Genomic DNA, 20,924 nt, shown 5'->3' with positions numbered 1-20,924 from the left:
TGATAGTTACAAGTCAATCTGCAAAACAAAACTAGAGATAGTAGTTTTAACTAGACCCAGAGGTCAAGCACATGGAACTGAGTGAGGGTCTAGATAAACAGTCTTAGACTCTGGTTTTCAGAAATGAGTAGCAGAAAGATGGACCCCCAATGGGAAGTCCAAGAGAATCCAAGTGACTTTAAGAATTCTTGATGAGGGACACCTGGTGGCTCAGTGGTTGAGTCTCTGTCTTTGGCTCAGGGTGTGATTCTGGGGTCCTTGGATTGAGTCCCACATCAGGAGCCCGCAAGGAGCCTGCTTCTCCCTCTGCCTATGTCTCTGCCTCCCTCTCTGTGTCCCTCATGAATAAATAAATAATCCTAAAAAAAAGAACTCTTAATGAATTGGGATGTTCAATAGAGAATTCTTGCCCTCCTTCATAAGGACCGTGGAACATTAGTGTTAGTGGTATTTGGGAAGGAAGTGTGAAATGGGCTAAAATAATTTAGTATGTCCAGGGACAGAAGCAACTATTGGAGACTTATGTTCTTACAATGTCCAAGACAGGTTTAATGAAAATTACAAGGAACAAAATAAAAGCTAATCAACTAAGTATAACATACTTTTCACAAGCTACACATGCTATACTAATGCCCAAAGAACATAGTTTTATCATGTGTACTCCAATAACTTTTATTGAGGATTTGTGTATATTAATATTTCCATTTTATCTTTTATATTATCTCTGTGAAGCAAAAATGATTATTTTCATAAGTTTATGAATAAGGAAACTGAGCCTTAAAGACATTAATAATTTGTCCAGGAATGGAACTGAAAAATGGTAGAACCAATAATCTGTAGGTAACAGTGTTGTGTATTACTGATGTTGTTGAAAATCAAACTACTCTGAATTGTAGCTCTGGGAACAAAGAAATAGAAATCGACTCAAGATGGCCCGTGTGCCTTTTGGAAGGTTGGCAATAAATGTGGCACCAAACTCTGGATCCAATCAAATGTTTGGTACTGTCCAACCTCCCATATGGTTGGGAGGTCTGGATCTGTCACAGATGTCGCAGGCAGCTTCCCGCATCACCTGCAAGACATATGTGACATAAATGGGAAAGCGAGATTACTAAAAGTGTGCCCCCAGTTGGGCCTATAACTGTGAAGTGAAGATCAGCACAGCAGCAAGCATGGGAACTGGGCAAACATGGGGGATGGTTCACTTTAAGCCCTGAGTCAGCTGCTCAACAGTGAGCTGAAATGGGGACACTCAGAGTAGGCAGGGCTGGCAAAAGAAAAGCTCCAAGGACACATTGAATCACAACTTCTAACAATGTGGCATGGCTGTGCAAACAACATCAGACAGGCCAAACTTACATGCAAAAAATCAAAGACTGAGTGACTCATTTTGGGCAAATGTGTCTGGCAGCCTAGAAGGAGGAAAGGCAGGGCTGTAAGTACAATATGCTCTACAGACAGAGGAGAGAGTCCCAGCCCAAAGACAGTTTCCATGTGTACAAAGTGTGGAAAATCTGAGACATGCACTGGGCTCTTCAGCCACATTCTCACCCTGAGAAAGTAATCAGCCAGCAGAAAAATCTCCAATTTAAATGACAGCAAAATGTATGCTTGGAATTATCTGACCAAATTGGCAACTGAGATATTCTAGGGACTTAATTTGCACATTGAGTTTTAATAGTATTATATTTGTATAGCAGATTATATAACCAAAAATGTTAATGGAAAAATGATTTGATTTGACTGGGAAATTGGCACCCCAACTAATTGTCTGAAAAGGAGCCAATTTTAAAATTCAGATGCTGTTTGAATGAACTGTTATTGGCTGAATTAGGATTTATTGTGTAAAATACACAGTTTTTAAAAATAGCCGATGGAAAGAGAAGGCCTCAATGAACTAAGTTTGTGTACTTTACTATGTTCTGGGATAGATTTCAGGATGGTACAAACAAGGCCACTGGAGAAGAATATTGGGGTGGGCTAGGGGGAAGATGAATAAATGGTCTGAAATGAACATGCAACATGAATGTGTAAGTGGTCAGAGTAAATAAGAGAATGGCTTGTCATCTGTCTGCCATTTAGCCAGATAGCAAATCTCGATTAAAATATTTGATTACCTTTTATAAATGACTTGGACTTTTATGTGCTTATTTCATGTAGATTAGGACTGAATGCCACATATATTTTTGAATGATCATATTTTTGGTGGTACTCAGAGTACTTGAAACATTAAGAAAATTCAAAGTTTGCCATTAATGTTGGTGATGACTTCTCTTATTGTGAAATTATTAGCTCTAGCTGGCCAAAACTACATAAGAAATAAGATTAAATGACAGTTATTTTTATGAGAAAAAGCTTTGCAAATAATAAATTTCTTGTTTTTAAAATATTCCCTTTCTTAGTCAACTGTAATGAACTTATTATGTTGGTTAACTGACTCCTTTTCAGAAGAATCATAGCTCTTGTAAATAATGGTTGAATTGCCCCCTTCATTTAGGAGTATGGAGCCTCTTTTTATTAAATGCCTTCAGGATATGGAAAATATGAGATTTCCCTAGAAAGTCAGGCCTTTTCTTCTTTACCCCAGCCCCCACCAGCCCTACTTTTTAAGACAACGTCTTCAAGTTGCCATAGACCAACTGTGAGTGTTAAATGAATATCTTTGACAGGAGCTAAGTCTTTTGGGCATTGAAATAAGGTTTTCCTCCTTTTTTGGCATGTGAAGATTGAGAGTGTGCTTTGACACCAGTAGCAGAGGATGTGAGCAAAGCAACTTTCAGAGCATCAGAAGTGTCAGCAGAAGGAAAAATCAGCACAAGTAGAAAGCATCAAGGTAATTTTCCCACCTATAGTATTCTGTAAAGTCACTCAGCTCATTGCCACTCTTGCCTGATGGAGCCTCCTTCTCTGTTGTTAAATGCCACATAAACTACCTGTCAGCCTCTAGTTCCTTCTTCCAGTTTTACAGAAAGAAACACAAAAGTGGAAACAAAAGCAGCAATGTATTGAGCTCAAGTAAAAATTTTAAAAATAGCAATTCATACTTCATTGATAGTATATATTTTGGGGAATTTCCCCTTAGCATCACCTATCCAGAATACCTATTATGATTGATTGAATTTCTTTAAGAGATGAAAAAAATCTATTTCTATGTGGGGAAGGGTTTTCTCCTATTTATCTGGTTTTCTCCTATTTATTTTATTTTAGATTTGAAATTGAAAAATATGATTCTATTTCTGCATTTTGAATGTATTAATTTCATTGCTAATGCTAAAGTTTCTTAAAGTTTTTATCAATATGTAATATTCATAAAGGAAAGTGTACCTGTCATAAGTGTAGAACTGGTAAATGTTTTCAAACGGCACATGTCCATGTAACTGGTACCCAAATTAGGAAACAGAAAATTACTCATGCTAAGTTTTTCAATAGTTGCATTTTCCAAATGCTTCCATTTCTGTGGCTTTTCAGTTGTTGGGGGAAAAATGTAACCCCCTTAAAAATGTCAACACCTGTACTAAAACATCTATTTCTCAATATATTCCCTAATAGTATCATCGAATAATTTTCATTAATGTTTAATTCATGGCACATAGTAACCTGTATAACTATAGGAAAGGACATAAATTAGCATTGCAGAGTATGAACATTTGCTACATGGCAAAACTGTTCTTTTTGGCAACCATTTTGCATTTTTAAAGCCACAAGCACCCTGCTCACCAGAACTCCAAACACAGGAGCAGCAAAATGGGAGGAAGGTGCTGTGACTAAAAGAAGGAGGGCTGAGGGGTTAAAGTCATCGCTGAATGACTCACCACTACTGCCCCATATTCATAGTCTCGGCAAATGAGTGAGGAGAGCCCCATGTGGGATTACAGACTTGCTGGGAATGGATGAGAAACCTTCTGCTCTGCTGGAGTTTGTAAGTAGTTTCTAAGAACTGATTTCTGCACAAGTGAAATTGATTGGATTGTTTTATTTTTCTTCTGGCAAGAAATGTTTTCATCTCTGCACATCCCTCTCCGTGTTCTCTTTGGTTGGCTCAGTGACAAAACCTTCTACAAGGCCCAGATACAAGTCCTCTCTTGTGTGAAGTCTTCCTAATTACCCTGTCTCAGCTCTTGCCCCTTCTGGGATTATGTGACCTTACCATCCTTCACAATCCTGCACAGTCCCTCAGAGCTATAGTGAACTTTCTCAGTCTGTGCCACTCACACATTCTCTAGGTCTTCTAGAGAGCACAGACTGTGTATTTCTAACTTCCCAGGTTGCTTTACTGCTTCTAATCTGAATGTAAATGAAACTCAGTTCCAGGTGTGAAAGACCACAAGTAGATTTATAGGTGAGGCTGAGACTACCACAGAGCATCATCACCTAGAGTTCTCTACTGTTATCAGAGTTGTTTTTTTCAGACTGACCTACTAATTATTTAGCCAGCAACCCACTGCTGAGCTGGGGATGAGCAACCACTCTCCCAAATTGTCCTGTAAAGAAGCATCATGATGAAAAGAGACAGAATTTGCCACTTAAGTGTCTGCTAAAAAACTTGTGTTCTAGGAAAAATAATTGTCTGTACCTTGCAAGAAAACAGTAAAATAGAATCCTCTGCCCCTTAATGGTTGTTAATTGACAAACACTTCTTTTTCTTCCTTTTTAAAAATAAAAAGTAAGAAACAAGAATAACACAAACTATAGCCCCTATTAATACCACCAGAAGAAAAGGAAAAGGAAGGAAATGGCTAAAATCCATTGTTCTTTAGAGTCCTTCAGGTGGCCTCTACCGCTTTCTCTCTTCTTGAGGTCAATCAGAAGTTCCCTCACTTTTTCTTTCTACATTCTACCTTTCGAAATTTTATTTTCAGAGGATGGACATAACGGTTCCTCTAAAAGATATATTACACTTTTATTGGTAAACCATATGTATTTTACTCTTTGGAACTACTGTGTAAAATTATATGGCAATTGGAAAATATTCAAATGAATATAGATATATTTAGGCATTGAAAGCACTGACTTATCAATACTAGAAGTAATATGCACAAGTCAAATTGCCTAGGTTTAATTCTGACTTTCAATTAAAATGCATTTGCTCTTGGGCAAGTTATTTAACCTTCCATCTACATAACTGGGATAATAAAATACATCTCTCAGGTTGTTGTGAGAATTAAATGTGTCAGGATATTTAAAGCTCTTATAACAGCGCATGGCACATGGCAAATGTTTCATAAATTTTAACCATTATGTAATAATAACTACCATTATATCGTATATAATATGCTAGCACTAATAATAAATAATTAAAAAGAAAAGGGACAAGAGATATCAAAATGAAACATTTAGGTATTATGAATAAGAATGTATCTGCCTGTAGTTAACAGCTAGGTCTTTCAAATTCTTCAATAATATTAAACAAAACAAGGTTATCTTTATCCAAGAATCATAAACAGGGACTAACAATGAGAGCTGAATTCCTGTATTGTTCTTTGTTATTCTCCTTACATACAGTAAGATGTGTTTAATAGCTACTCCTTACATACAGTCAGATGTGTTTAATAGCTACTACTTTAATAGTTTAATAGTTTAATATTGTACTAAACAAGTATTATTTAAGTGGACCATATGAAAGAGTATTATTTGATGATATTTTGTACCCATTGGTAAAATACTTTTGTATAATAATGAAAGATCCATACATTGGTAAATTTTAGAATCAGGTTTTATAACAGTGATACTATGCTGGCATAATGAAGATTGTGTCTTAAAAAAAAAACCCAAAACCTTAAAACATAGCTTATTCTCAGAGTATTTTGTGACCTTGAAAATAATTTTGGTGGCATTGGTGATATAGCATTTTTGGCTGCCATGGTTTCCCCATGTTTTAGCCTGAAATGCCTTTCTTCAAAGTTTTCAGATATCATCATTTACTTTCCAAACAGAAATATGAGAATCTTCTATCAGAAGGATTGAGTGTGATCTGATCAGGGGCTGAGTTGCTGGCTATGAGAAATAGATACTTCATATGCACTGCACCATTTATGAAATGTAGCAACACCAAAATACTCTAATGAAACTTAACTAATAAACCTTATAAAAAGATGAATAAAATAGTTAAAAATTATAAGTCGGTTTACAATACAAAGACATATAATGAATATGCAAGAAGCACAAGTTCCTGGTATAGAAATAATGGCACTAAGCAGAGTTAGTCTTTCTCATTTCAGACTTTTAAAAATAGACACTGTGATTAAAAGAATCTGAGATAAAAATGAATTTAAGTATACTTTCCTAAAATGTTGATCTTAATAAGTTTTTCTAGAAAATACATGCAATATTGTTTTTCACCATCTCACAAAAGTTTTACAGTAGTAAATTTGAAAGTAAATAAACAATTATTATTGACCTTTTTATAATGGTCAGAATCTGGAGATAATAAACCATATTTAACCTTTATAGGAACTGAGATAACTAAGGAGAATCATCATAATTAGGATACTCTCATTGTGTAGTTACATATGTTGATTTTTAAAGCATTTATTTTGCCAAAAGAGGGGAAAAATGGGAGATACATCCAAGCAGACAGAAGCAATAGAGCAACGTGTTGCCATATTAATAATCTTTCCGATATATTTGCTCCCAATAGGAGCCTTTACAGTGTCTGAAAAGGCAAAATCAAAGTGGCCTGTTTTAGCGTGGGGAATGGGTATCACTGAAAGTAGGACTAGATTATTATTGTTGGTAATAAGTTACTGTTATTTTGAATGAGGATATCATTATATAATATATTACTTAAATTGTTGAGCTTTTTATTAACTTACATCAGTTTCAAACTTGGGGTGTTGTTATGCTTGCTTCTGGTCATTGCTAAAACTCTTATGTTTTTCTGGGAGCCATATACTTTGTGCTTTTTTGCCCTCCCTTTTCTGCTTCCCCTTTCCTTGAAGTGTTTCTTTTGTTTGTCTCCATTACACCAGCATGCAGGGACACAGTGTTTCTGCACAGTGGGAGTTGGCAATCTCCGAAGAGGCTTTCCAGCATTGCTTTTTAGACTGAAATCATTACAATTTTCAATAGCTACTTGGATTAAAAAAAAAAAAAAAGAAACCAGTACATTATTATTCTCAAAACCATCTCAATGTATAAAGAGGCTATTTGCTTGGTCCTCCCACATCTCCCCCTTCCCTCCCTCCTCCGGCAACCCTTGCTCATCCTGCTCCTTGTCTCTCTAGATGTGTTTCCTTCACACCCAAGTTTAGTTTGTATGGTCCTGATTCACTAATTCTATTCAAATTGAGTACACAAATTCATTTTTTCCTGTTGGTTCTGAATATTTTTGCACTGCTTATGCAAAGTATTGTAGTCAGATATATCTTACATTCACTGATATTTAAATTGTTACCTTTGAGAATGTGATATATACCAGCACTGACCAAAGATCATGTTTTCAAACCCAGGAGTTATTAACATGAGTAAATGGGAAAGTTGTTTTAGTAATAAACCTACAACTAATTTTTAAGTAGATGGGAATTTGTATTTACAGTTATTCATGTATCAAACACCCCTACCCTCTGTTTTTCTCCAGGTCCCGAGTGTCTGCTTTTCACCAGTAGTAACATTTGTTTATGCACATGCCCACTGGTGACCCTAAGCGCACAGTGGAAACACAGGGCATGAGGAGCTGTTTGTAATGCCTTCACCCTGTGAAAAGGATTAGTGAATGTGAACACATAATATTTCCAACAGGGGCTTGTATAGTGTCGTCATAGGATTTATTTGTTCTCTTCGGTGAGCATAACTATAAATAATGAAAGGGAATGGCATGAATAAAGGGGAGAGTAATTTATGCACTTTATCAAAGCAGCACAACCAATTTAAATCCTGCACCCCATCCAGATGAATGTATATTCAGATAAAATCAAAACAGTGTTTTTCATGGTTAGGTAAATGCAAAAATGTACTAAAAAAAGGAAATGTAACAAACATGTAGTAATTTGTTATTGATGTCTCTTATTCTGATGCCTTTTGAAATAAGTACTCAGCTAAGTGAGATAGGGGATATGTGTTCTTATTTGAAGCTACAGTGCTCCCTGGACATGCCACAGAGTTCCCCCAGATGATGTCAGTAATACTACTTACTCCACCCTGCCACTTCTAGTCATCAGGACTCAAGTGCAGTAATCAGTAGAGAGTTAATGATTTTTTATTCTTTGCTCATACTATTTCTTATCCCTAGTATACTTTGATCTTTGTACCAGATTAGAAATAATTGGGGAAATTTATGAGCATGAAAGTCAAAGGATTTCTCTCATTTGTTAGATTCTGATTTTACTTCTCAGAGTTTTTATCCAACAGGAACAGATGCAAGTTTACCTAAAATCAAGTTCTTAGAATACATCACACCAAATTTTTTTCATTTCAAAATTCTGATTATAATTTAAGGTCTAGATTAAGTGAAATTTTCCCGCAAGGCCCTTTTTAGCTATCTTGGACGTACTTTTGACTTCTTTTAGAACTTTATGGGCTCGTATTTGTACATTTCTCATAGCGCATATTAAGTTGCTTCTTACATCCTAAGTATGTGTATAACATCTTTCTCCTATAGTTTCTGAATTCTGTAAGGACTAACACAATGTGTCCATTCTCATTTCAAGCTCCCCCAAACTCCCCACTCATTACTTTGTATACTGATACTTGATGAACCTGTGACTAAAAAATAGAAAATGACTATGCTTTAAGATCTCTTTAGTGTATCACTTAACTTCCATATCTGTACATCCACTACAGAAAATAGCAATCATGACATTTATCAGAAAAGACTGATATGGAAATAAATCAGTACTTATAATTGCTTTCAGATCAAAAAAGACATGCATCTATATTAGTGTGGCAGTATTATAGGTAAAATTCTATTATTTAAAAAAAGAATAATGAAAATTTGGGAAAAAATTTGTCTTTCTTATAATCTGCCACATTATAGGACTATAATATGAAATAGCATGAATAGTTCAACTGTAGTATCATATCTGCAAATTATAGCTCTTCCAAATGCACCAATTGCTCAAAAGGTTATGAATGATGTCATTTGTACCCATATAGGGAAAGGCTCTTGCCTGACTTTTCAGATCTATTTACAGAGATCCAAAATGTTCTGCCCATTTGTTTATCTAAAATATGTTCCTTCCTGAATGCCAGAAAGGAATTGCTACTGTAATCCCAGGTATCAATTTGCTTCCTGTAGGATATTGCCTTATGATCCCTGCTCGGTTTCTTTTTATTTTTTTATAATCCCAAACCCTAGAGGCATCATTTCAGCCTAAGTCAGTGATTTAGAGGCTCTCATGCTTTTATTTATAAATGTGTATGCCATAAAAAGTTACATAGCCCGGAATATAATGAAAACTGGTCACAAAATTTTGCTTTGAAAATCACAAACATGTCCTAGTAAATATAGCTTCTGCCCAGCCATTTATTTTCTTGGTACTAGAGTAGCTGCCTTCTTGCATATGTCTGCACTAGGTTCAGATCCATGTTAGCATGTGGGAATCTGATTTTTGTGGGTCATACAACACATTCAACATATTGCTTAATGGGTTGCCAACTTTCTCAGTCATTTTTTCTGTGCAAATTCCAGGCTAAATGTAAGACCTAGAAGGGTTGCCTTTAGGCTGGGCATGTAATATGTGCCATGATTCTCTTCTCTTTGGGTCATTATGGAGGACCCAATATTAGATTGTGACAAAGAGTACAACAAACTAACCTTTATGAAGTTCCAGAACCTTACAGGTCCTTTACATATATTATTTCCTTACATATGCAATTGGCCCCATGTAGTAGCTAATAAAAGATAAAAAAAAAAATGAATGGGGAAGGGTGGGGCTCCTGGGTGGATCAGCCTGTTGAGCTTTGAAGCTCTTGATTTTGGCTTAGGTCATGATCTTGGGGCCCCAAGATCTAGCCTTGCATCATGCTCTGCGATGAATGTGGAGCCTGCTAGAGATTCTCTCTCCCTCTGTCCCTCCTCCCACTTACACCTGAACAGACACTCTCTCTTTAAAGAAAAAAACAAAAAAACAAAAAACAAAAAACAAAAAAAGAATGCTGGTCTGCCTGACTTCTTTGCCAGGTGGAAAACTTATTCTTAAGTCAATTTGACCATTTGTTTCCAGGAAATGGAGAGAGGATTTGACTGTTTAGGATTAGGGTCTACTCTGGAGATACCACTTCATCTGCAAATGAACAAATGGAGACTGCCCAAGTAACAAAAGCATGGCTTAATGGAGGGGCAGGGAAGAAGGAAGAGAGAAGAAAAGAAGGAAGGAAAAAGAAGAAAGGGGAATGGGGGACCAGAAAGGAAAGATAAAGAATTCCAAAAAATTTTTAAATGTACCCTTTTGGTTTAAGATAGGTTAAATAAGACCTACTGTTTTTGATTTAAATATATTAGTTTCAATTGAAGCACTCATGCTGACATAATAAAAGTGTTTTAAGGTAATGAATCATTATTTTAAAGGTCACCAATTAAACTCCTTCTCCTGAATAATTTTCCACCTGCCATTCTGCAGGTGGACAGCCCCACATGCACAGTTTTATCAACTCAGGCTGTAGTCTATGATGGTGCCAAGCATTTGGGCAGAAACAAACACAATTTCAAGACCCCAGATCCATGGCAAACCTTGTTACTCAGAGAAAGATATTTATTTGTGTCTGGCATGAGAAGTAGTTTTCTTTTTCTCAGTTTCATAGGACACTAGGATACATTCCAGAGAAATTAGCTGCAGATAATAAAAGTAAACTGATTTCTATCCTATGTTGGGGGTTTTAATTCTGTATTTTATACATGTATACAGGGGAATATTTGTCTTATATTATTTATTGTAGCTCAGGTGGTCATTTTCCTATACTGATAAGTAGGATCCAGAGCTGAGTGTGGCGTGGCATTATGTCCAGAAACCTAGAAGAACCTTGGTCATGCTAGAATACACCTGTGGACCTCAGTGAGCAGAACCTAGCTGGTGGAGGTGAAAAGATAAGAGTCCTACAAGGAGAACCTCAGCCAGAAAGCCAGTGTAGGGATGAAGTAAGGAACAGTTATAGGTTTTGTGAGGTCCAAAGCTTATACAAATATGGGAGGGGAAGTTCTTTTTGAAAAACAAAATTTCTTACTTTCTAGTGTATCTAAAAAGAAAGCTTTTATGAAAATATTGCTAGTACCTCATTCAAGTCCATGATCTGTACAAATGAGGGACCTTGAAGCTTAAGCTTCTTATAAAGTTGCCTCTGAACTGGAGGATGGTCTCTAGAGACTAGACCAGGATTCAAAAGAAAATTCAAAGCAAAGGCTGGGGGAGGCAGATGGTGGAAAGATAAGATAGTCAACTAAAGAATGCGGTAGCAACGATTATTTATAGCTCACCCATGGTCTTCTACAGGGAGTGGGGATGGTAACTTTTAAAGATTTCTTTTGGAGCTGGACAATGCACATGTATATGCCCATTAAAATAAATGTTTTAGGGTTAACCAACACAGGAAAATCGTGGTTTGAATTAATATTTCATGACTGATTTTTTTCACTCAAAGTATATCTAAAGTCTGAGGTTTGGATGAAAAAGAAATAAAGTTTTTTTACTGCCCCATAGGAGCTTGAAATAGGTAGCAACATTGAGGGGAAAAAATTTACTGGTAGTTTTCTAACAGCTTGTATCTTACCTAATATTAACCCACTGGGCATATTGGAGCTGTAAGGAATCTGGATGCAATAGTAAAGCTCTGGTTGAAAAAAATTGCACCGATCAATAGCTTGCATTACTGTAAAAATCCTTCTGGGCTTAAAATTTTATTTTCTTGTATTATGATAGAAACCCTGAAGAGCAAGAATGAGGGCTAATCAAAGAAATAGTGGAAAACAGCATATGTGTCCCAATACATGATGGTGTCTATCAAGGACATTATGGGTTCCACACAGAAAGCTATATAGTAGTAGTTTTTTTTTTTTTTTGGTCATAAGTCTCCACAGTGCTGTTTTAGGGTGCTTTTTATAAAGATTCTTCTAGTAACCCAGTAAGCTCAACAATATAGCTTAAAATAGAAAAAATCATTATTGCATAGTTCGTATGTGTGTATGTATGAGTGTGCACACCCATATGTATAATTGTATTGTTTCTCTTCTAATGTTCTACTTGGAATACTTGAAAGTTTATCATCTTATTTTTCTCTTGAAATATAACTATTTCATTATGTATTCTTTATGTCAATGGCTGGTGTTGCATATGTATCTACTAAACTTATTTTTATCCTAAAATGTAGATATCACTAGATAAGCATAAAATGTAAGGAAACTAATTACATAGAGCCATACTGTGGCTATATGTTTTTTAGAATAGTTAGGTATGAGAAATACATAGACATATGATTAGTGATAGGAATTTACAATACAACTTTTTTTTTTTTTTAAGGAATGCAACTTATTTGCTTCTTTTTTATTCTGCCTTTTCAGGAGAAAGAAGATGGTAGGAGTAGGCTGGGATCTTAAAGAATCGAGATTAAAGAAGCAAAGTCAGGTTATAGGTCAAGGAATGGTGCATGATGCTTACCTCATGAAGGGGAGGAGAAAAGAGGAAGGGAATGCATATCCAGAACCAGGTGTGAACAAGGAACCCACAAATTCAAGGGCCGATTGCATGGACAGATCCCACTGGGAGAGAGGGAGAGCTCTTCAGAGAATCTCCTCTTCCTTCTTATATTTGACTGAGAGATCTTGTCTCTAATTTTTCTTCTTTAGTTTACCTGCAGCAATGATGCAGTCCTAGCAATCACTCTAAAAGGCAAACCTAAAACCTAACTATTCCATTTTCCCCTAAATCCCTTCATTGGCTCCTTTTGATCTGTGGTACATTTTGATTTTCTTCAAATGCCCTAAGCTGACCATGCATAGAGTCTCCATCCCAGGTTCTACTACTACACCCCATACATTATACTCAATCATACTAAACTGGTCATAGCTCCCTGCCTCCCTCCCCTTAATATCTGTCCTGGTGGTGTTCTCTGTGACAGGGTGCTTTTTTCACATATCTTTTTATGGCCAAATAAAACTCATCCTGTAAGATTCAGCTAGAATACCATCTTACCTTGGAAAGCCATTGCTGAAGACTTCCAGTCTAAGGACTGCATCTATATCACTCTTTCCACATCACTTGAAATGCCTTAAGTATTAGATGGGATTATATATTTATTTTCCTGTCTTCCCACAAGATTATCAACTTCTGGAGGCTAGAAACTATTTTAGATTCCCTCTATGATTCTGAACAGTTCTACTATTTCTGTACTAATAGTCTTAACTGAAAAAGAGGGTGGCTGATAAATTATGCAGTAAGTTGAATTTCCTGCAAAGGCTTAAATGTAAAAATTCAAGAACATTATCAATATCTCGATTGAAATGATTACTCTTTTAAAGGATCATTTATTTATATGCAGAAATATGTTTATATTTGCTTGTTTGGGTACTTTCAGAGCCAAGCAAGCCCTCTTACATGGGGGATGAGGCTGAAGGGAAACCACCTTGCGGAGCACATCACATATTCAATGTTCCTAAAGTTAGTTGGATGGATGGATAGACACATGGATAAACAAACACACAATACTTAAAAAATTTTCAAACATCTAAATTAGGACTGGATGCATATTCTGAACATAATTTACTTGATAATATATCCCAGCGATCTTCAGGAGTGAGATAAATACCTGCTTGTGTATGAAAATGGATGGCATCTTGCTGAAAAAAAAAAAAAAAAAAAAAGACCAGTTTAACACAAATGAGCTGAGGAAACTTCTTGTGTTTCGGGAAGTGATTTAAAGTATAAGAAAGAGACTCATTCTTGAGGAACAGAGGATAAAACAATGTGTTATCACAGTCTATAATGGCTGTACCACGCTATCATTTCAAGTCTCTGAAAACTTCTTCACTGTTGCTGTTTTATCAAATAAGTTTGAATCTGCTTTGCATCAGACTCTGCACCTAAATCTTAGTAATTAGAAAGCAATTTTATCACTTTAGAGACTGACAGTAAAGCTGGGCAAAATATCTAATTTCTCAAACAGAATGAAAGGCTGGCAAGAACCAAACTACCTATTTCTTTTTCCATAACATAGTCTAGAATTGAGGATAGATATCTATAAATATCCATTTGGAATGAACCAGAAGACACATTGCCATAGACTGAGTTAAAAGTTTCATTTTCTTGGATAGTGAGGTTTTAATTTTTATTACCTCATCTGAGAGTTAAAACAAAAACCTGCTAGTTTTTGGAACCGAAATTTGAAACCAAGTAAATGAATTTTTAAAATTCTAGCTTAAATAAGTGTCATGAGAAGAAGGTAAGGATGTGGGGAGACAGTGCACTACTTTATTTAGATTTTGGTGTAGACTGAGGTCTTTCACCAAGAGTCACACACTTCTCTTAATGTGAACTTTCAGTAGCCCCCAACATGCACATGGTATCTGCAATCAAGAATTCTAGTGGGATTGTTACCAGAAAATCAAATGTTCATTGAGTTCAGTACTTCATCTGTTTCTTCAATGAAAGTTTACAGCTGTTTTTGTGAGCTCTGCACTTATGGAAGGAATGGGAATCTCATGTTTCATATATATATATATATATGTATAACTTTAACTGAATAGAGCTTTAATATTAATTGAATTTGCTTATTGGTTGAATATTTACTAGAATGTTCTTTTGGTTTTCATCTTTCATAAAATCTATTTTTATCTCTTTTCTCAGAAACTACAGTAATTAAGAACATTCTGATTCCAGTCACTATTCTAGAGATAAGCCTTTATTGTACTCTATCATAGATACAAATGTAGAATTGGATTGAATTTTCCCAAAGGTTTATCTTCAATAAATCCATCACATTGTATTGGTTTTATTTCGATTTCTTACTTCTTCTTAGACCATGAATATGCCTTAAAATTCCATTTCATTGAAGGCTGTACTTCATTTAATTTTAACTGATTACTCCATTTACTTACTTATTGGTAGAATGGTTAAGAAAGAAGGCTTTGTGATCAGATGAGTCTGTTTTTGAATTTAGACCTAGCAGTTTACTAGCTGAGTAGCTTCTAAACCTGTAAGCCTCACTTTTTTCATCCATAAAATGGAGATACTTATAGTACCTTTCTTATTTGGCTGTTGTGATGATAAAATCAGAAAATGTGAATAAAATCTTTTGAACTATGTCTGACACATTTTAAGGTTAATGTCAAATATTATAGTTTTCATGTGCCTAAATAAGTGAGTTTATGGATTGCATTTTTAATTTAAACTAAACAAACACTTATAAATGGAATATGACATAAAAATATTTTTTTCAAAGAAAACACAAATCAAATATAATACTAAGAAAGAGAGCAGGGACATTATGCAAAAAAAAAAAAAAAAGAGTATAGGCAGAGTTGCCATTTTATTCTTTTTCATTGATAATACAATCTAAAAACAGTGATGACCTGTAAAGTCTAACAAGAACTTAGCCAAAGAAATTAGACATTATTAAGAACTTTAATTGTGTGGTTTACATTCACTATCATAAGATTGATGTCCTGGGCTTGGGATCCTGGGTAATGATAGTAGAGTGCCATCACAATTTACACATTAAAAAAGTAACCATCCAGATTATGAAACCAAAACTTGCTCAACTACTTTATAATACTGTCATACTCACTGGAGTACTCTATTATTTCCTGAACTGAATGCTGAATAACTTAGAAGCCTCTTCTGAGGTTTCCTAATAACTGTGGAAGAGCCTGTTTTTGTTTTGTTTTGTATAGTCTTTGATAATTTACCCATCACATACAGCTACACTTTCTATTGCCACCTCCACTGCAAGCCCCAGAAAACTGAGTACTCTCTTTTCCCAACCCCCCTTGCATCAAGAGGGGTCCATGTGTTCTCATCACATCCAATGAAGCATGGGCAAAAGTCTGTTGAGGGACATTGGCTGATACTGGTTTCGGGACGTGAGCATTGCTGGTACTGTTTCTTCCTTCTGCCTCTTATCTTTGAATATGGTCATATTATTGGATGCAAAAAGATGGAATGGTGTGATGTCTGCTGACATCCCTGAGCAGCTGCTACTAGCCATGGACCACATCCCTCCATACTTCTCCTTATAATTTAACCTGTTACTTAAGCTAATGTGTGCCAGGTATTCCTTTTAATTTGTAGGGATTTTCTAATGAATTCAATCATTTTAACCATTCATCTTATTAATTTTTATTTTTTAAAGGTTTATTTATTTATATATTTGAGAGACAGAGAGAGAGAGAGCAAGAGAGGAGAAGAGCACAAGCAGAGGGAGAAGCACACTCCCTGCTAGCAGGGAGCACGATGTGGGGCTCGATCCTGGGACTCAGGGATCATGACCTGAGTTGAAGGCAGATACTAACAGACTAAGCTACTCAGGCACCCCTTCTTTTGTTATTTATAACACGCTCTGTCTTCCAGAATATTTGAAGTGCCATAATTGTAATACAGGAAAAAATAAGAATAAACTAGAGAAAATTATTTACCTATAATTTAGTATCAATAAGAATAAGCTTTAATAGTTTCTCAAGGTAGCATAGATTTTTTTAAAGATTTTATTTATTTATTTGAGAGAGAATGAACAGGGAGAGGGTAAAAGGAAGAGGGAGAAGCAGACTCCCTGCTGAACAGGGAGCCTGGTGCTGGGTTCAAACCCAGGAACTCAGGACCATGACCTGAGCTGAAGGCGGATGCTTAACCGACTGAGCCATCCAGGCACTCCAGATTTTTTTTGGAATGCTGGTTTCTAAGTAGCATTTCTTACATGGATCTTATATGAGGCACACTGAATGATACAGAGGGTAGTGTCTTCTGCAGCCATACTGCATAAACCACAATTAGGAATCTTACAGAGTTGCTTGTTGTGTGTATTCTTCTATAGATTGAGTCAAGGGCATCAGTAAATAACTCAATGACATCAATTATGTATGGGGCCAGTAGCAGCCATGATCTGTAGCAGGACATTCTGATTTGAAGCTGAATTTTTAATTTATAAGGAAGAGAATGACTTTCAGTTTTTTTTCTCCAGGATTCATAGTTCCTTCAGTTTGGATTTTGGTAGGCATAGAAGATCTGAAAGATCGGCATTTTACTCTGTATTTTTTTAAGATTTATATTTATTTATTCATGAGAGAAACACAGATAGAGGCAGAGACATAGAGGGAGAAGCAGGCTCCCTGTGGGGAGCCTGATGCAGGACTTGATCCCAGGATCCCAGGATCACAACCTGAACCAAAGACAGACGCTCAACCACTGAGCCACCCAGGTGTCCCAGCATTCTACTCTTTGATGAAAGCTCAGAGAAGAAATATCCTGCATTTTTGTTCAGGGCAGATCCATACATCTAGGAAACAGTAAAACTGGTCATGTGTTCAGTGTCCAATGAGCAATACTTGACATATAGAGTAAAGACTCATCGCTGGATAGAAAACCATCACATTTTACCTGAAGGTGGCCTCATGGGCACATATTTTCTTCTGTGGCAGTACTGGGTCCCTTGTAATACATAAATTAGTGATAATCTAATCTTTAAAGTTCTGTCCCATAGAAAATAGTCGATGATTTTAGCTGAGAAATGTTCTAAGCAAATATTACCACCTACTCATTATAGCTACAGTGGCAAAACACACACACACACACACACACATCCTATGTTATATTCTCCTGTTTTATCTGGTTTTGAGCAACATGGTTTCCATCTGAAGCCATTAGGATGAATTCTCTACAGAATAAGCTACTAGAAAATGTAGATATTTCCTATCAGATATAAGAATTTTGGCATTAAAATATTTAATACGAAGCCACACTTTCTGACAGTTTTTTCTTGGATAACCTCCGGTTTGTGACAATTAAATTTTACAGTCAATGTATAGATATCATATTTTCATATTTTCTTGTGGGAAACTAGGAAAAGTATTTTCTTTATGAGGTACATAATAAAGAGCACCTTCAGAAGCTTTTTAGAATATGTACCTGAAAGTGAGAGGAATAAAGTTATATTCATTCACAGGTACTACCTTAAGGCAATGAGTGGGAAGATAGGGTAAGCCAGACTTTTTATAGATTGCGCCTGAGTGTTTATTTTTGTCTGGGGGTATCTCTCTTTATATCAGACTTTAAAATTAATAAAAACTAAAAAATATTAATAGGATCTACATTTAGGGGACGAAACGTGAAAAGAAATTTTAACAATTTTGCTCACTGAGTTAAGTATCATCTTCCCTCCCCTCCCTGGCCTTTTCTATATCTTAGACATAATAGGAATGATGGCCTGGCACTTTAGCTGGTAGAAAAACAGGTTTATGTTTTCATGTAAACACCCTCTGAATTATTTCATTTCTCCTTCTACACCCTACTGAAAGAATTCAGTTAAAATATGAGGCATATTTTTCATTCTCCTTCACCTTAGAGCAGGTTTCTCCAAATAGCAAAATCTTCCTTTGCTTTTATGGTTCGGGTTTGTTTCCCAGGGCATCACCATTAGTGTCTGTGTTTATCTTCTTTATCAAAACTTAGCCTATGAAGTCATTTTTGATCATTTCCTTTTAGCTTAGCCTCACAAAATCTATTATTCTGAAGCCAGGACCGCCTGCCACATCCCACCTCTGTGTGCGCTGCCTAAGCACTTTGAACGATGACAGATCAGAGAAGATGGGCCTGAATGCATAATTATTGTGACATGTAGTTAATGTTAGTTGATAAAAGTAGGCACACATAATTAAGAGAACATGCTTGATAAAACGAGGCAGTTTATTAAGGACCTGGGTGGAACAACTGTGAGGAGTTACAAGGATTCATAAACTTCCCTTTGCCTCCTCGAATGTCACTGTCTCCGATTGTCTTCGCAGCCCCATTCAAGGTTCCTCTCATGCATAATAATTTCTCTCTTTCCCCCCGCCCCCTTCGAGAACAGTTTTGCCTTTTCAACTAGTTACTGTTACCACCATTTAATAAGAAGGCTTTGCTGGGCTTTCTAATCGAAAACTTGCTTTTATCTTTCTTCATGAAAGAATTGAAATGGCTTCTTTCAGGTTGCCGTAGCCTCTGGGGAGATAAGGACCCTGCGGTTAACAGGATGAGAGATTTTTGTTTAGAAATTTTTATTTAGACAATGAAAAATGACCTCTGTAAACTCAAAGCTATCTTATTTTGGGGCTTTAGGCTTCTGGCAGATAAATCAATTGGGCCCTTGGGACAGCAAAGGAAAAACCTTTGCAGTAACTATGTCAGGGCAACGCAATAGATTTGTTGTGAGTATGCAGTTGTATTGAATGTGCAATGCACTTAAAAATAAATATCATTTTATTTTCTATTAAATATTCAGGATCTGGATTCTACTCTTTTCAGCTTTTGCAAAGAAATATTTCTTTGTGTGATGCAAACTGGAGAAAGCAGGTCTTTTTTATGTATAAATTATGTGCTTATTGTTGGTATTTTGATTTTGACTTTTTAATTATTTACCTGTGCATTCTCTGATGGGGACTCTTTTAAATTTAGATTCACAAAATTATGCCCTCACATTTTAAAAAAAATTAGTGTTGTATACTGCTCTTTTGTGGGTAAACAATTTCATTGTTACCTAAATAATACAATAGTAGTTTGTCTAAAATATGCTTTCCCAGATTGTCGCAACATTTTTCACACCTGTTTGTAGGCTCAAGGAGCTTTGCAGATCCTCACAGCATGAATTTGCACTGCATGTTCACTCTAAAAAGAAAGAACGTTGCACTTGGCTGTGTGCTTTTTTACCTATGTCATGTAGAGTGCAGATTCAGGGTGAAAAGTTATGCAGAATAATCTGTAAATTTGACAAGGAAGCAAACCAGGAGACAGATGCTCACCCAACATGCATGGATGTGCAATTGTTGCTGACAAGAGTGATGATCAACATAGAAAAGAAGCGGTTTTGAAGGGGTTAATTTTTTTTTATTGTACGTTAAACCATACACATTTTGCAATGTCATTAAGATTATAATGCAAACCAATAAAATGTATGAGACCAGAATTAAAGTATACTGGAAAATAGGGGTGGAAAGTGATTTAGTAAATATCACATGAGAATTCACAGTCAAAATAGTGGGAAAGACAGAAGTGAGATTAGAGAGAGAACTAGGAAATATATAAAAAAGCCAAGTTATCTCTTCTTCTCCTTCTTCTTCTTCTTCTTCTTCTTCTTCTTCTTCTTCTTCTTCTTCTTCTTCTTCTTCTTCTTCTTCTTCTCCTTCTTCTTTTCTTCTTCTTCTTCTTCTTTTAGCTTTAATCCTATCTGGTAAACCTTTCCTATCTTCTTATTATCTTTTAAAATCTTTTTTCATTTTTTTTCCCCACCTTACCTTCAAATTCAACCAATGTTAGGCTATGGTCAGATTTAATGGATAAACCATGTTTTATTTATTTTGACAAGTTCCTCTGTTTAGAACTTTGAATAATATAAAAATATAAAATAGATCTGTTATTTAAATATCTGAGATTTGGTCACAGTGACTCATTACAGTGATCAAATGTAGGCTTTAATTTTAGGGACTTGTGGAGAGATAAATGATATATATTTGTATTTTGGTGTTCTTGTCCAAAAAAAAAAAAATGGTAAATGAGGTAATACATGTAGCAAGAGCAGCTAAAGATTTTTGGGAACTTGCCTATATAGACACTATTTATATGTACTCACTTACCTAATTTTCGCAAGAATCTTATAGGATATACATTGCTATAAATATCCCAATGATTGGGGAAACAGAGGCACAGAGAGGTTAATTAATTTATCTACTAGTAAGTGGCAGATCTGGTAATCAAGCCAAGAAGATTTTGCTTTTAAGCCTTCCATTGTGGTTCTCTAGGCCAGATTCCCATTATGTA

General features: G+C 35.8%; 1 protein-coding gene and 1 long non-coding RNA gene across 2 annotated transcripts in view; both read left to right on the top strand.

Moving 5' to 3' along the window:
• Window positions 1–14,604, top strand: part of LOC144317096 (uncharacterized) — a 56,621-nt gene extending 42,017 nt beyond the window's left edge. Inside the window, exons 3-4 of the long non-coding RNA XR_013382981.1 lie at window positions 2,726–2,833; window positions 12,488–14,604. This is a non-coding gene — a long non-coding RNA (uncharacterized LOC144317096). The remainder of the gene's footprint in view (window positions 1–2,725; window positions 2,834–12,487) is intronic.
• The window catches only part of LOC144316684 (uncharacterized), a 507,527-nt gene that overhangs the window by 478,239 nt on the left and 8,364 nt on the right, over window positions 1–20,924 (top strand). The gene's annotated exons all lie outside the window — the stretch shown is intronic.

This window comes from Canis aureus, chromosome 7 (genome assembly GCF_053574225.1).
Source record: "Canis aureus isolate CA01 chromosome 7, VMU_Caureus_v.1.0, whole genome shotgun sequence".
Classification (NCBI taxonomy): Eukaryota; Metazoa; Chordata; class Mammalia; order Carnivora; family Canidae; genus Canis; species Canis aureus.
The sequence above is the reverse complement of the archived record's forward strand: the minus strand, read 5'-3'. Positions and strand labels throughout refer to the sequence as shown.